This window comes from Symphalangus syndactylus, chromosome 20 (assembly GCF_028878055.3).
Source record: "Symphalangus syndactylus isolate Jambi chromosome 20, NHGRI_mSymSyn1-v2.1_pri, whole genome shotgun sequence".
NCBI lineage: Eukaryota > Metazoa > Chordata > Mammalia > Primates > Hylobatidae > Symphalangus > Symphalangus syndactylus.
In genome coordinates, this window is record NC_072442.2 from 53,973,196 (window position 1) to 53,989,027 (window position 15,832).

Below are 15,832 nucleotides of genomic sequence, written 5' to 3' on the forward strand. Positions count from 1 at the left end.
TCTTTATGAACAAGAGACATGAGCCAGAGGCAAAATGAAGTAGGACTCTTTTTTTTTTTGAGACGGAGTCTCTGTCACCAGGCTGGAGTGCAGTGGTGTGATCTTGGCTCACTACAACCCTCGCCTCCTGAGTTCAAGCGATTCTTCTGCCTCAGCCTCCCGAGTAGCTGGGACTACAGCTGCGCGCCACCATGCTCAACTAATTTTTGTATTTTTAGTAGAGACGGCGTTTCACCATGTTGGCCAGGATGGTTTCGATCTCTTGACCCCGTGATCAGCCCGCCTCAGCCTCCCAAAGTGCTGGGATTACAGGCATGAGCCACCGTGCCCAGCCGAAGTAGGACTCTTTAAGAAAACCAGTGTGTGAATTTTTCTGTGGGTCATTACCTCCAGTAAAATCCAAAAGACAAGTCACCTTAGAGTTGGTTGGAATGGCCTGTCTTATCAATACCATAGAACAATATCACCTCACATGATGGTCAATGTCATTTGTTTCATTGCTGTAAAAAGGTTGAGGTCATGCCTTTTTAAAACCAGATGCTTTTGGCCAAAACTCTTATCCCATTTCCCTGACTCAGCAGGTGCTGGACACTAAGGGGACTTTTACTAAGGAGGGTAAGCCTTCCATTTTATTTGAAACAGATGCACAAAAGGAACTTATGAGGAAACTAGATTTCATGTTTTATGAAAGAATTACTTTTTGTGTACACATTCACAAGGCACTACGTATAAATAAATGGTAAATGTAAGTGGTAAATATTCCCAGGGCGTTCTGTTAAGAACCCTGTTATCACACTTGTCTGCAATTATTTTAATTATTTGTTTACATGTCCCAACTTAGTGCTTGTCAAATCACAGACACTCAGTAAATATTTGTTGAAGGGATGGAAAAAAAAAGAGAGAGGAAGAAAGAAATTCCCATCATCTCAAGACAACAGGGCTATATTATCTAATCACTGCGTTTGTAGTTACTTTCAGTCTATGACTTGAAGATGGGTTTCTGTTTCAAATCATCAGTAGTCAGTTGGGACCCCTCACACATGGACACTTGGGTACCCTACCCTGGTCACCCTGGCTTGATTGACAAAATCCAGAGGGTTTGTTATCTTCAAAACTTCCTGTTCCTTCAACTGACACAGTGATTTCCTCTCTCAGGAGCACAAGCATCTCTGTTCAGGGATGATCACCTAAAGCTCAAAGCTGTCCACACACTACCTTATGGTGAAATCTCTTTTCTCATGGCCTTCTTTCAGCAACCTCATCAAAATATGCGCGGTGATGTTCTGATTCCTCTTAAACCTAGTTACGGTCTCATTTCCTTAACTGGGCTCCAGATATCCCATTACCGTCAAAATTAACCTTCAGTCCATAGTGATCCTTACTCCAAAATTACGGTCTTTTCTCCCAGGCTTATTTAAACTAACTTTCCCCTGTCTCAGCGGCTTCATGCTCTATACTCTTTAACTGCCAACTGCATCATGGATACTAACAGGCCTTCTTCACTTCACATTCCAGGGACAAATTTCTTTAGAACTAGACTTCTGCCTTCCAGTTTAAAATTACTTCCATTTTCCCATTAAAATACCTTTTAAAACAGGGGAAAGACAGGAAACTCACAGTACTGTAAACTAAAATTGACAAGTAAGAAAATATAAGGGTCTAAGAGGAATCTCTATTGACTAATGAGGCTGGTGGCGAGGTCTGTCTAGAAAATTCTACTCACAGGATACTCCTTCAAAATATCTCCCCTCTCCAGTTTCCTGGCAACTCACCAGGAAACGTGTTTCTAAGCCACTATTCACCTTTAAAGGATGCAGAATTGATTCTTTATATATTCAACAAAAAAAGACAAATGATAAAAAATGTAATTTGTTTAGCAAAATGTTTACAAATTATTGTTATTATTTTACAAATGACATATTTTCAACTGCAGGTGAACACTGGAGTTGTTCTTTTTATTTATTTTTATTTTTTATCATCATCATCATTATTATTATTAGAGACAGAGTCTCGCTCTGTTGCCCAGGCTGGAGTGCAATGGTGCAAATCATGGCTCACTGCAGCCTCGAAGTCCTGAGCTCCAGTGATGCTCCTGCATCAGCCTCCTTAGTATTTGGGATCACATGAGTGTGCCACCATGCCCCACCCGCTTAATTTTTAAATTACTTGTAGAGACAGTGGTCTCACTATGTTGCCCAATCTGGTCTCTAACTCCTGAGCTCAAGCGATCTACCCGCCTCAGCCTCCCAAAGTGCTGGGATTACAGATGTGAGCCACTGCAGCCCGGCCAGAGTTGTTTTTAAATATAGGAGTACTTCTAAGTCTCAGCAACCTTTTAGGTCTTAAGAGCCTTCCATGGGGAAAAAGACTTCCTGGTCTGCCTCAGACATGGAAAGAAAGAGGAAAGGACCAAGTATGAGAAGCAGAAGACTGGACATCATTTCCCTACTCAAATCCCTTCGGTGGGTCCCGATATACTGAACAGAAATTTCGAAGCCTCAGCTCTGGTGTAACAAGACCACATGTGATTAGACCCTGCTCCTCCCAAGCCTCCCTATTCTCTGGGACCTCCCTTCCCACTGCTCTCCCTGCTGCTCCTGCCCCAGCCACACTGGCCCCCTTCCTGTCCCTCCCACATGAGGCCTTTGCTGCCCCAGGCCCTTTGCATTTACGACCAACTCAGCCACAAACACTTGCCTCGCCGACCAGCCACATAACTTCATTCTGACCAGTTCCTACTTATCAGCCCCACTCTCACTACTCTTTCACACTGCTTCATTCTATCCCTTACCCACCTTAACGCTCTGTCTCTTTTTTCTTTTTTTTTTTTTTGATATGGAGTCTGGCTCTTGTCACCCAATCTGGAGTGAAGTGGTGCGATCTTGGCTCACTACAACCTCTGCCTCCCAGGTTCAAGTAATTCTCCTGTCTCAGCCTCCTGAGTAGCTGGGACTACAATTGCCAGCCACCATGCAAGCTAATTTTTGTACTTTTAAATAGAGATGGGGTTTCACCACGTTGCCCAGGCTGGTCTCGAACTCCTGACCTCAGATGATCCGCCCGCCTTGGCCTCCCAAAGTGCTGTGATTACAGGTGTGAGCCGCCATGCCTGGCCCTCAATTCTCTTTATAGCACCTTCTCACCACATGACCATAGGTGTGCATGTATGTAAGCATGTATGCATACATTTCTGGTCTGCCCTTGCTAGATTGTTTGTTCAAAGTCAGCAAAGGCTACAGATTTTTCACTCCTGTATCCCTTTGCCTGGAACGGGGCCTGACATTCAATAAATATTTGTTAAATTCATAATACATCAGTAATGGGAGAAGGAGAAAGGATTTGATGGAGAACAGAGAAAATGGGGATCCTCTAATGACTGCTTTATCCAAATCACAAACCCATGAAATTGATAACCCCTTCCCAGCACAACCGTTTGTCTATTTCTACATACACTAGTGAATAATGTATTTTATAAATATCAAATTGATGTATGTGGAAAATTAGCTAGGTATAACAGGTATCAATACCATAGAATGAGCCATAAGTATGAACAACGGTGGAACTCATGGCATTGGAAGAGATTGGAAAAGAAAACCCCACGCCATCAATCAGGGATTCAGTTCAAAAAGGTAAAGAGTAAGAAGATTTTCTGAAAGCAACTTGGGCAGCTCCAAATCACAGACGGCAAGCCTACAGGGCCAGGCAGGGGACATAAACCAGTGAAGCTGCCTGAGATGGAGTGGGGAGGGGCAGGACTGTGGAGAACTGGACAGCAGATGCAAAGGAAGCAAGTAACTGGGAGTCAGCTCCATTCATTGTTAACGTTGGGAAAGAACCAGCTTCGCCAGATCTTCCAATGTTTCAAGAGATAATGAAAACCTGATTTGTGTGTGAAACTACATAGCAACCAATTTCTATTTTTTTTGTTTGTTTGTTTTTGAGATGGAGTTTCACACTCTGTCACTAGGCTGGAGTGCAGTGGCTGATCTTGGCTCAACCTCCACCTCCCGGGTTCAAGGGATTCTCCTGGCTCAGCCTCCAGAGTAGCTGGGATTACAGGCACACGCCACCATGCCCAGCTAATTTTTGTATGTTTAGTAGAGGCGGGGTTTCACCGTGTTGGCCAGGATGGTCTCGATCTCCTGACCTCGTGATCCGCCCGCCTCGGCCTTCCAAAGTATTGGGATTACCGGTGTGAGCCACTGTGCCGTGGCAAACAACTTCTAAAAATTAAAGCACTCAGCTGGGGCAACCCTGAGGAAACAAAATGCACCTTCTAGAGTGTAGAATCCATGGGTCTCCAGCTTGCAACCTCTGCTCTTTAAGAATAATTAAGAGGATACACAACCCAGCCTGAGGATCGGCACTTGGGTTTACATATAATTCGAAGATAGTTTGAGTCCTTTTGCTCAGCTATTGAACAGGAATAATATCTGCATCATGAAGTTGTGGCAAGGCTTTGATGAGATGACCTAGGATACCTGGTACAGGAACATAGTAAAATTAATTTTTCTATTAAATGGTACCTTTGCTCAATAATTATACCCTCCTGCTAAAGTATTGTATGCATACGGACTGTGCACGTGTCATAATGCATTTCAATTTGTTTTCACAAGCTGAACACCCTCATGTAATAAGCATCAGACTGAGAAATAGAAATTACTCCAAATCCTCCCAGCGAGGATATTCCTTCTTCTTCTTCTTCTTCTTCTTCTTCTTCTTCTTCTTCTTCTTCTTCTTCTTCTTCTTCTTCTTCTTCTTCTTCTTCTTCTTCTTCTTCTTCTTCTTCTTCTTTTTTGACATAGACTTTCGCTCTTGTTGCCCAGACTGGAGTGCAATGGTGTGATCCAGGCTCACAGCAACCTCCAACTCCCGGGTTCAAGCAATTCTCCTGCCTGAGCCTCCCAAGTAGCTGGGATTACAGGCATGTGCCACCGCGCTCAGCTAATTTTGTATTTTTAGCAGAGATGGGCTTTCTCCATGCAGGTCAGGCTGGTCCCAAACTTCTGACCTCAGGTCATCCACCTCCCTCGGCCTCCCAAAGTGCTGGAATTACAGGTGTGAACCACCGTGCCTGGCCTTTCCCCATTCTTAAGAACAACTTCTAGCATGACTTCTTTTACCTATGTTGGTTTTGCCTATATTGTATTTTATATTAATGGAATCATGCAGAATAAATATGTTTACACACATACAGAGTTTTGCATGTAGATTATTTCACTAACATTACGTTTGTGAGACTTGTTCACACTTGTAGTTGTAGATTGCCCAATCTAATTGCTCTACGGTATTCTGCTGTGTGAATATTTCACAATTTCTGCATCCATTCCATTATAGATGGACATTAGGTTTTCCAGATTTTGACTATTACAAATAATGTTGCTGCAAACATTCTAGTATAATCTTGTGGTGAGCCTGTGTGTGCATTCCTGTTGGGTATATTCCTAGGAATCAAATTGCTAAGCCATAGAGTGTTGGTGGGGGGAGCAAAACTTTACCTCTCCCCTCTTAGGATCTCCAGCTGGGCCTGAGAATGAAATTGACTTAAGACTGATTAACATGTGAAAAGCAGACCGATTTTTTTTTTAGATGTACATAGGACCCCACAGGAAAATTAAAACCCAAAGAATTGGCAACACTTAAGTGCTTATCTACTGGGTTGAACAGATAACTGTGGAAAAGTAACTAAAATATAGGAGGAGACCAAAAGAAGATGAGTCATTTCAACAAAGTCTGTCCCTTACAGATTTCTCAGCGCTGGCTCCTTGCCTCTGAGGATAAGGATGTTCCTTTCCTTCCTCCTGGTAAAGAAAGGACATCTTTCTTTTCTTTTTTTTTTTTTAATAGGATTGTTTGTTTGTTTTTGAGATGGAGTCTCACTCTGTCACCCAGGCTGGAGCGCAGTGGCACAATCTCGGCTCACTGCAACCTTCACCTCCTGGGTTCAAGCGATTCTCCTGCCTCGGCCTCCCGAGTAGCTGGGATTACACGCGTGCGCCACCATGCCCAGCTAATTTTTGTATTTTTAGTAGAGATGGAGTTTCGCCATGTTGGCCAGGCTGGTCTCGAACCCCTGACCTCAAGTGATTCACCTGCCTTGGCCTCCCAAAGTGCTGGGATTACAGGCAAGAGCCACCACGCCCAGCCTGAGAGGGCATCTTTCACTTGGGAGTTCCATCTCCTGTTTTCAGGAAGAAAAAGGGAGGTCAGAGTGCCCCTCCTGCACCTGCTGGTTTTCAAGTGCCTTTAGATCAGAATAACCCTTGTGTCAAAGTGGCATCTTTGGAGGTGGCATATTCTGCCACCCTTTAGTATGCATGTGATTATCTTTAGTTAATACTATGAAACATTGTACAAAGCATTGTAACTCCAACTATCAGTGTTTCTTCTTCACACTCTCACCAACACTTAGTATTGTCAATCCTTTAATTTTAGCAGTATTGGTGGGGGTGGTGTCATAATGGTCGATTTGCATTTTCCTTTTCACTAATGAAGTTGAGCCCCTTTTCTCATAATTAGTGGCCACTTGGATATTCCCTTTTACACAGTGTCTGATCAAGTCTTTTGCCCATTTTTCCATTGGGTTCTTTGCCCTTTTCTTAATGATTTGTAGAACTTCTTTTTATTTTTCTGGCTAATAGATTTTTGTGGAGTGGACAGAGAGAGAAAGGGAGAAAAAGAGAGAGCGGTTGAGAGAATTTCTTCTTCTATTGGCTGCTTTTTGACCACTTTTATAGTCTCTTTTTAAAAAGTTCTTAATTTTTAAATAGTTCCATTTATCTTTTTCCTTTAGGATTAGCATTTTTTGTACCCTGGTTAAAGAAAAAAAGATCCTTTTCCTACTCTGAGGTCATAAAGGTATTCTTTTGAGTTGTTACCTAAAAGCTTTATTGTTTTAGCTTTTACATTTTACATTTAAGTCTGGAACTGATTTTGTGTATGTGTGAGTTAGAGGTCAAGATTTTCTTCTTTTTCCATATGACCCAGCACCTCATTTTGAAAGACCACTTTCTCCCCACCATTATTTTTTTTTAATTTTTATACTGCTGACTCATGTTGGATTTGTGGTCAACCAAACAGTACAGGTGCTTTTCATATGGACTGCATTACACCAGCTCTCCTATCCTGCATATATTGCACAAGCATTTTATGTGTTCTTTGGTTGGTTTTACCTAAACATGGGACTTAATATTTATTCTTGATAAATTTTATCCTATTTTTTTAACCTATTATTTCCATTGGTTGAGAAATTTATAAAATTTTATGTTACATTCCAGTACATTTGTCATATCTAATAGGTTTAATAAGCGTGCCTTTTCTCTTTTCACGCAAAGTATTTAAAATATGGAAGAGGACCAAGCCTTATATATATAGTCCCTGTGTCAAGCCACTAAGGAATGTCCTCTAGGTAAGCACTGATCAACTCATCAATCATTGGGTGACACAGTGATCAGTCAATTATCTGTGTATCATGCAGCTATGTTTCCTTCTCCACCTGTTTTTCATACCTCTGTGGTCATTCATTTTTAGACCTACTTTAGGTCACCAATATATTAATACTTCCCCCAAATCAGTGCCCAAATTCAAAACAACGCCCAGGCCGGGCGGGCGGCTCATGCTTGTAATCCCAGCACTTTGGGAGGCCGAGGCAGGCAGATCACGAGGTCAGGAGATCGAGACCACGGTGAAACCCCGTCTCTACTAAAAATACAAAAAAATTAGCCGGGCGTGGTGGTGAGCACCTGTAGTCCCAGCTACTCGGGGAGGCTGAGGCAGGAGAATGGCGTGAACCCGGGAGGCGGAGCTTACAGTGAGCTGAGATTGCGCCACTGCACTCCAGCCTGGGTGACAGAGCAAGACTCCGTCTCAAAAAAACAAAACAAAACAAAACAAAAACCAAAAAAAAAAAACAACAACGCCCAAACAGCAATTCAACAGCACAGTAAAATCTTTCTCACATCCAGAAAGCAAATCTTCCCAATGGCTTAAAAACATGCCAGGTCCCCTACAAAGAAGAGAACCCAACAAATTCCTAGCCAATCACAATACAGGGGATCCCTACCCCTAAGCCACCACCCCTAATACATACCATAACAACACTTGTCAAACACGTGCTCATCCTCATCCCCTTCTTGTGGCAAGCCAGTGTTCTTTGGGGGAATTTTATGGGGCAACAGTTACCACTCTCGTCCATATGTTCTGGGAGAAGTTGACTTCATCTCATTCTTTCCCATTCTCCAATGGTAGAGTACACCACCTAGACCAGGGCCAGCTGGCAAACTCTTTTGTATAAAGAGCCAGGAAGTAAATATTTTAGGCTTTGTGAGCCACACAGTCTCTGATGTAACTAAGTCTGCCATTGTAGCACAAACCAGCTATAGACTATATGTCAACAAATGAGCATGGCTGTGTTCCAATAAAACTTTATTTGCAAAAATGGCATAGTTTGCCAACTACAGATCTAGACTAAGCTAGTCAGTACATTTCATACCATTTGGCCATGTTGATTGGCTCAAGCCAGTCCAATTAGGGCAAATAAGCCTCCATTCTGGGACTCTGAAACAAGGGGGAAGAAGCTTTTCTCTCTCCTGGAACAGCCAATGCTGAAAATGCAAGGCTGAAGCTTCAGAGGGACCCAACAAAGTGCCCAGAATGGAGCCTTCACAGAGGAAGTAGGGAGGAAGGGCAGATTTTGATTACATTCTTCCAACTGGAGATCTAGACAGACAAAAGCTTTTACGTAACACACACACACAACAAAATCCTGTTTTTTTCCCCTCAGTCTGATTTGATTTGTGCTTTCTAGTCCTTGCAACTAAAAGAGACTTATTAGACACACACAATGATTCTCAATCCAGGTCTCCCACATCCTGCTTACCAAGCAGGACCCTAGCTGCAATGTAAGTTCCCACATCTATCCCCATTAAATTGCACCAGCACGCTCTATCTTTACTCAGCTGGGTTATGTCTCACCTACTCTATAAGGTATGGGTGACCACATTGAAATGAACAAAATCTCATTTATCACCTATATTTTATAAAGGTGTTATGAAAAATATATCTATAATTTAAGAAATATATAACAATTATCAAAATGATGATTTCTTTGCAATGCTAACATAAAGTATTGTGCAAAAATGGATTTTAGTGACAGGACCTTGGAGAAAGTAAGGTAGCATTTTTCAAAAAGATCTCTCCCTGTAACAAGTGTGGCAGACGTTGTTCATGGCCAATCTCTGCCCACCAAATTGCCACCTCTACCCTCCTTCTCTGTTGTCAAACACCTGGTTTTGTTCAGGATGTGGGGAAAGAGTTCTGCTTTCAAGGAAGAGGCCTCCTCTGCCAGGCCTGGGATGAACCAATCATGGCAATCCCTCTCCCTATTGGAGAGGGATCTCCCTCTCCTGCTCATCTCCACAGCTTCTCCTGTAGCAGGTGCTCATCTCATGAAACACATTTCTGAACAATAAGACCTGGAGGGGAAGTCTGGTGTATGTGCTTCTGAAAGAACTTTCTGTCTAGATTAAGGAGACAAAGCCTTAGCCTCTGCCCCTTCTTTTCCGCTTGGGTTGCCACCCTCTGGACCAATGACTAGTGTAGCTGCAGCTATCTTGTGACCATGGGGAAGAGAAGATAGCACCCAGAGAAGGTGACCCAGCTCACTGCCATCATTGCTATGCTATGTCAACCTTTGTTCCACCACCAGCTAGTTCTTCAATGAGATGATTAAACATCTCCACTGATGAAGCCATTGTTCTTGCAGTTGTTCTAGTACCTGCCACTGAAAGTATTCCTGACACATCAGAAATTTTAAAATATGCTTAACTCATCACTGCACAAGAATAACAGAAATCTAGGGGCCTCAAAATGATATAGAAAGATTGTTTGGAAATAAGGTCATCAGGCACAGACCTTTGAACTCATCCAAAATGGTCTCTTGGTGATACCCTACACCTGTCATTCCTACAGTTTGGGGTGCCACCCATAGACTTTCCATGTTTCCAACCAGCCAGCCCTGCTATTAAATATGCCAATTAGGCAAGGTCAAAAAAAGATCCACACAACAACTTTTTTTGTGTGGGCCAAGGGTTTCAAATTCAAAAGACAACAAAGGCTGTCATCCAACATGCATGTAGTAGAAACAAGACATTGTGGAATGGTGAGAACTGTGGAGAAAGACAGGGCACAAGTCCTGCCTATTTACATTCACATTCACTTTCGTTTAAAACTCTAAGTTGACCAAGGAATTTCATGCAAGTCAGATTCAGCCTACAGGCTTCTCTTCTAGGTCATCACTAACTAAAGTGATTGTGTAATTTATTGTCCAAACCAGAAAACTTTGGAGAGTAAGAAGAGGTATCAATAATTGTTCCTCCAGGACAACAGAGGTAAACTAGAAGTGTCCCAGCTAAACTGATATACAGCAGTAATAATATTCCCATGCACAAGGCAAGAGCAGATTTATCTTTAATGGAGCTACTATTGGAGGCCAAGGTAAAGAGCTCAACGACCTCTGGCTCCTCTTCACAATCAAGGTCCCCCCTCAGGACCCACAAAACCCAGTTGGGAAACTACTTATGCAGTGCAAGGCATACTGCAGTCATTTAGCTGGCATGGTCTAAGAGACAAACCTACTGATTTGTCAACTTGGTGCTCCTCTTACTCTCTACTTGGTCTCTCTGAGGTCTTTAGAGAGGCGTTTCTAGGAAGACAGAGCTGTTTTCTTGAGCTCTGGTTGTTCTCAGATCCTTAGATGAACATGGCAGCAACATGTTGTGCAAACAAGCAGACTGTGGTCTTGGAGGGTTTGGAAAGCCAGCCATATGCACTGCAGTCCTCGGTCCCAACTTCATGAATGCTCCTTCTCAAAAGCTGGGACTTTGTTCTGCCACAGACATCAAATGGAGCCCTTGGGGACAGACCTATGCAGGTGCACACATGGTGACCCCTGGCAGATCCCAAGATATCCTCAATCTATTGTGAGATGAGGCTACACATCCCACCTAGAGCACCACCTCTGGCCCACTCATGCAGACCTTCAAGGACTCTGGAACTGGAAAGATCAATCCACTTGATGCTACACCCCAGTTCTTTCTATTTACCTCATCTCTTCGCCAGAACTACTTCAGCTTCTGCAGCGGATGAGAACTTTTCCCATAAGGGGAAAATAAACATGTGTGCTGTAAGCAGAGAACCAGGGAGGCTGAGGATCTTTAATATCAAAAAGAAAAATGAAATCGCTTTAACCCTTGACTTGCACAATTATCATAGCTAAAAATGATTGGTTCTTTTTGGAATAAAGGAAAAAGCCAAGCTCCTTAAAATTACATCTTAACCATGCATCATGAAACACCTATCATTTATCACAGAGGCTGATACACACAGGGTGCTCAATATGTTTCTTGGATAATCTCAGGAAAAAATCTTAGAAATAAAAATTGTAAAGGGTTGATCAACGTATACTTTCTTTTCTTTCTGCTTCCATATAAGGAGATTATAGGTTCTATAATTTTTTGTTTTACTTTTTTTAGGAACCCACTGGCAAGGGGAATTGTCATGAACACTTGTACTACGCAACACTTATACTCAATTGACAACATCTTTAGCTTTGACTTTTTAAAATTGACTCATCAAAACTGCACTCAACCCAAAGCCAATGGCCAGCCGGAGAAGGTGGCAGAAAGGTGGAGGGAGTAAGGCTTCCCAGAAATACATCATTCCAAATTTTCCAACAAAGGGTTCTGTGGCTAGCATATTTGCATTTCAATGGAGCAGAAAGCGTCATTCTTCTGTATTTTCCCAGACTCTCAGGAGCTCCTTCTTGCAGTTTGATTAATCATTTCAAGCTTAATGTCTTTTAAACTATTACCTTGGACTGAGAAGAAGGCGGTGAAAGAGGGCTTGGGTGTGAGGATGGAGGAAAGAGCACAACAATGAACCATCCCGCAGAAAGGGCCATCACCCGGTTTCCTGCAGTGGTTACTCTGACCAGCAAAGGCCAGAATGTGGCCGCTGGGCAGCTGGCAGGAAACCCAAGCCCATACCTGACATGGAATAAAGTCCTACTTGACTGACTCTTTCTCCCGGAGAAGAGCAGCAATGAGAGATTGTTGTTTCATCGTTAAACATCGAGGAATTTCCAAACTTATAATAAATTATGTCTGGGGGAGAAATGAGGCATGAGGATGCAGTTAATGCTAACATTCAACAAACAGCAAAAGAATTATACTCTGGCCTGTATCCTCAACCCTTTATATTCACGTAGGACATTGAGAAGAATCAAATAGACACTGGGACCAGGGGTGGTCCCAAATATCTCTAGTGCTAGGCCCATTGTCATCTTTTTCTCTAACTTCATGTGGCAATAGGCAAGGAGGGACCTCCATCTTTTTCTTTCGAATTGAGGTGAAATTCAGCTAACATCAGATTAACAATTTTAAAGCATACGATTCAGTGGCATTTAGGACATTCACAATGTTGGGCAAACATCACCTCTGTCTAGTTCCAAAACATTTGTATCTCCCAAAAGGAAATCCCATACTCATTAAGCAGTCACTCCTCCTCCTCCACACTCCCATCCCGCCGCAGCCCCTGGCAACTCTGAACCTACTTTCTGTCTCTCTGCAGATACCCATGGTGGACATTGCATAGAAGTGGAATCATACAACATGGGGCCTTTGTATCTGGTTTCCGTCATTAGCATAATGTTTTCAAGGTTCATCCCTACTGTAGCATGAAAAAGTGCTTCACTCCCTCTTATTCATTTATTTGCTTATTTTTATTTTACTTTAAGTTCTGGGATACAGGTGCAGAACGTGCAGGTTTGTTACATAGGTATACACGTGCCATGGGGTTTTGCTGCACCTATCAACCCATCACCTAGGTTTTAAGCCCCGCATGCATTAGGTATTTGTACTAATGCTCTCTGTCCCCTTGCCCCCCACTGCTCAACAGGCCCTGGTGTGTGATGTTGCCTTCCCTGTGTCCATGTGTTCTCACTGTTCAACTCTCCCTTATGAGTGAGAACATGCAGTGTTTGGTTTTCTATTTCTGTATTAGTTTGCTGAGAATGATGGTTTCCAGCTTCATCCATGTCCCTGCAAAGGACATGAACTCATCCTCTTTTATGGCTGCATAGTATTCCATGGTGTATATATGCCACATTTTCATTATCCAGTCTATCATTGATGGGCATCTGGGTTGGTTCCAAGTCTTTGCTATTGTAAATAGTGCTGTAATAAACATATGTGTGCATGTGTCTTTATAGTAGAATGATTTATAATCCTTTGGGTATATACCCAGTAATGGGATTGCTGGGTCAAATGGTATTTCTGGTTCTAGATCCTTGAGAATTGCCACACTGTCTTCCACAATGGTGGAACTAATTTACACTCCCACCAACAGTTTAAAAGCGTTCCTATTTCTCCACATCCTCTCCAGCATCTGTTGTTTCCTGACTTTTTAATGATCGCCATTGTAACTGGAGTGAGATGGTATCTCATTGTGGTTTTGATTTGCATTTCTCTAATGACCAGTGATGAGCTCTTTTTCATATGTTTGTTGGCCACATATATGTCTTCTTTTGAGAAGCATCTGTTCCTGTCCTTCGGCCACTTTTTGATGGGGTTGTTTGTTTTTTTCTTGTAAATGTGTTTAAGTTCCTTGTAGATTCTGGATATTAGCCCTTTGTCAGACGGATAGATTGCAAAAATTTTCCACCATTCGGTAGGTTGCCTGTTACTCTGATGGTAGTTTCTTTTGCTGTGCAGAAGCTAGATCCCATGTGTTGATTTGGCTTTTGTTTTAATTGCTTTTGGTGTTTTAGTCATGAAGTCTTTGCCCATGCTTATATCCTGAATGGTATTGCTTAGGTTTTCTTCTAGAGTTTTCATGCTTTTGGGTTTTACATTTAAGTCTTTAATCCATCTTGCTTCACTCCTTCTTATGGCTGAATAATATTCCACTGTATGGATAGATCCAATTTTTTTTATCCATTCATCTGTTGATGCACATTTGGGTTGTTTCCACCTTTGGCTATTATGAATAGTGCTGCTCTGAGCATTTGAATAAAAGTATTTTTTTGAACACATATCTTCAATTTTTTTTTCTATAGACCTAAGAGTGGGACTGCTGGGTCATATGGTGATTTTTTGTTTTACTTGTTTAGGAACCCACTGGCAAGGTTTTTTATACATTAACAAGGGGAATTGTCATGAACACTTGTACTGGGCAACACTTATCTTTTATTTTTTATTTTTTCTTATTTTTTTCAGACACCAAACCAGATCCAGAATTATGCAACACTTTCTAATAAAGGTAACTGCGATTCGAAAAAGTAAGAGGCTGCTTTCCTGCCCTCTGAGACCAGCAATGTCACTGGAGAAAAAGGACAAAGAAAAGAAAAAAAAGGGGGGGAAATAAGAGAACAAGGTTGGCATTTTAAGCAATTGTCAAGCAACAGGAAACAATTTCACTAAAGATCCCCAGGAGAGAAACACCCTAGGCTGGACACCCACTAAAGTGTCTCATCTCTTCTAAAGCTGAGGAAAGTCCAGGGAAACAAGACTGGGTACTTGGACCTTAGAAATATCTGTTTTGCCAGGAGAAATAGCATAAGCAAAACACAGAGGACAGAAGCAGGAAGGTACATGGACCACAAACTGCCCCCTCTGGCTGGAAGGATGGTTTGTGTCAAGGATCCTGGTTGTGGGGAGTTAGATTAGGTCCAGAATAGGGGCCCTTGGGGCTGAAAATAGCATCTATGAAACGAGAAGTCACTGAAGGTGTTTCACGAAAGGCAAGAAGCCAAGGAGGAGGATCCTGTACTGGGTGGAATTTCAGAAGAGAATGGAACAAAGGAGGCAAATGAGATAATTATTAAAATAGCCCAGGCATGATGTAATGAGAACCTCATGGACAATTACCAGGAAATAGGAGGCAAGAGTTACAAGAAAACAAAGAAAGAGTTTGAATAAAGAATCCATGAGACTTGGTGATGCATCAGGGGATGTGGTCATGTATCAGAGGTCAGAGGGAGAGGAAGAAGAACAACTCCAAGGCTTCAAGCCGCAAATACTGGGATAAGGCAAGGCTAGGGGCAACCATGAAATACCAAGATAATGTGACTATCATAAAAGAAGCAATTTTCAATCAGTCAAGTGACTTAGCCCTCCATCGGGTTACTAAATTACTGACTGTTCTCCCAATGTAATTAAAGACTTGAGCTGGATCTCAGAAAGCAAATGATACCAAGTTAGACCTTCTGAATAAGGTAAGAGCTTTCCTTGTTTGTGTCGTATGAGATCACTGTCATTAAAGTCCAGGAATCTGGGCACTCACTAAAGTGCCTCATCTCTTCTGAAGCCAAGGAAGCTTCAGGGAAAGCAACCTGGGGAACTTTGACCTTAGAAATACCTGACACCAGCATTCTAACTAAAAATAAACAAACAAAAATGGGTACACACCTGCTAAGAATCCAGTGCAGTTCTCAGAGGAACATGTGTTCCTTTCATTCAGAGCAAAACAGTGCCCGTTCAGACCTTACTCTAAACTATGATTTTCAACAGCGCCATGTGAGGCCACAAAAAATGAGAGCCTGCCACAGCATTCATGCCCAAAACAAGCAAGCCTGCTGAAGACAGAGGCCTCATAGCAGACTGACACATTTGCCTGTATAAAATTCTAAAGAAGCTCTTCACTGCAGGACACCATTAATTATATTAAAGCACAGGCACTGAACAGGGAAGAATATTTTCAACATATTTAATAACATTCTTATATATCAATATAAGAATTGTTATCAATTATATTGTTATCAAAATAAGAATATATA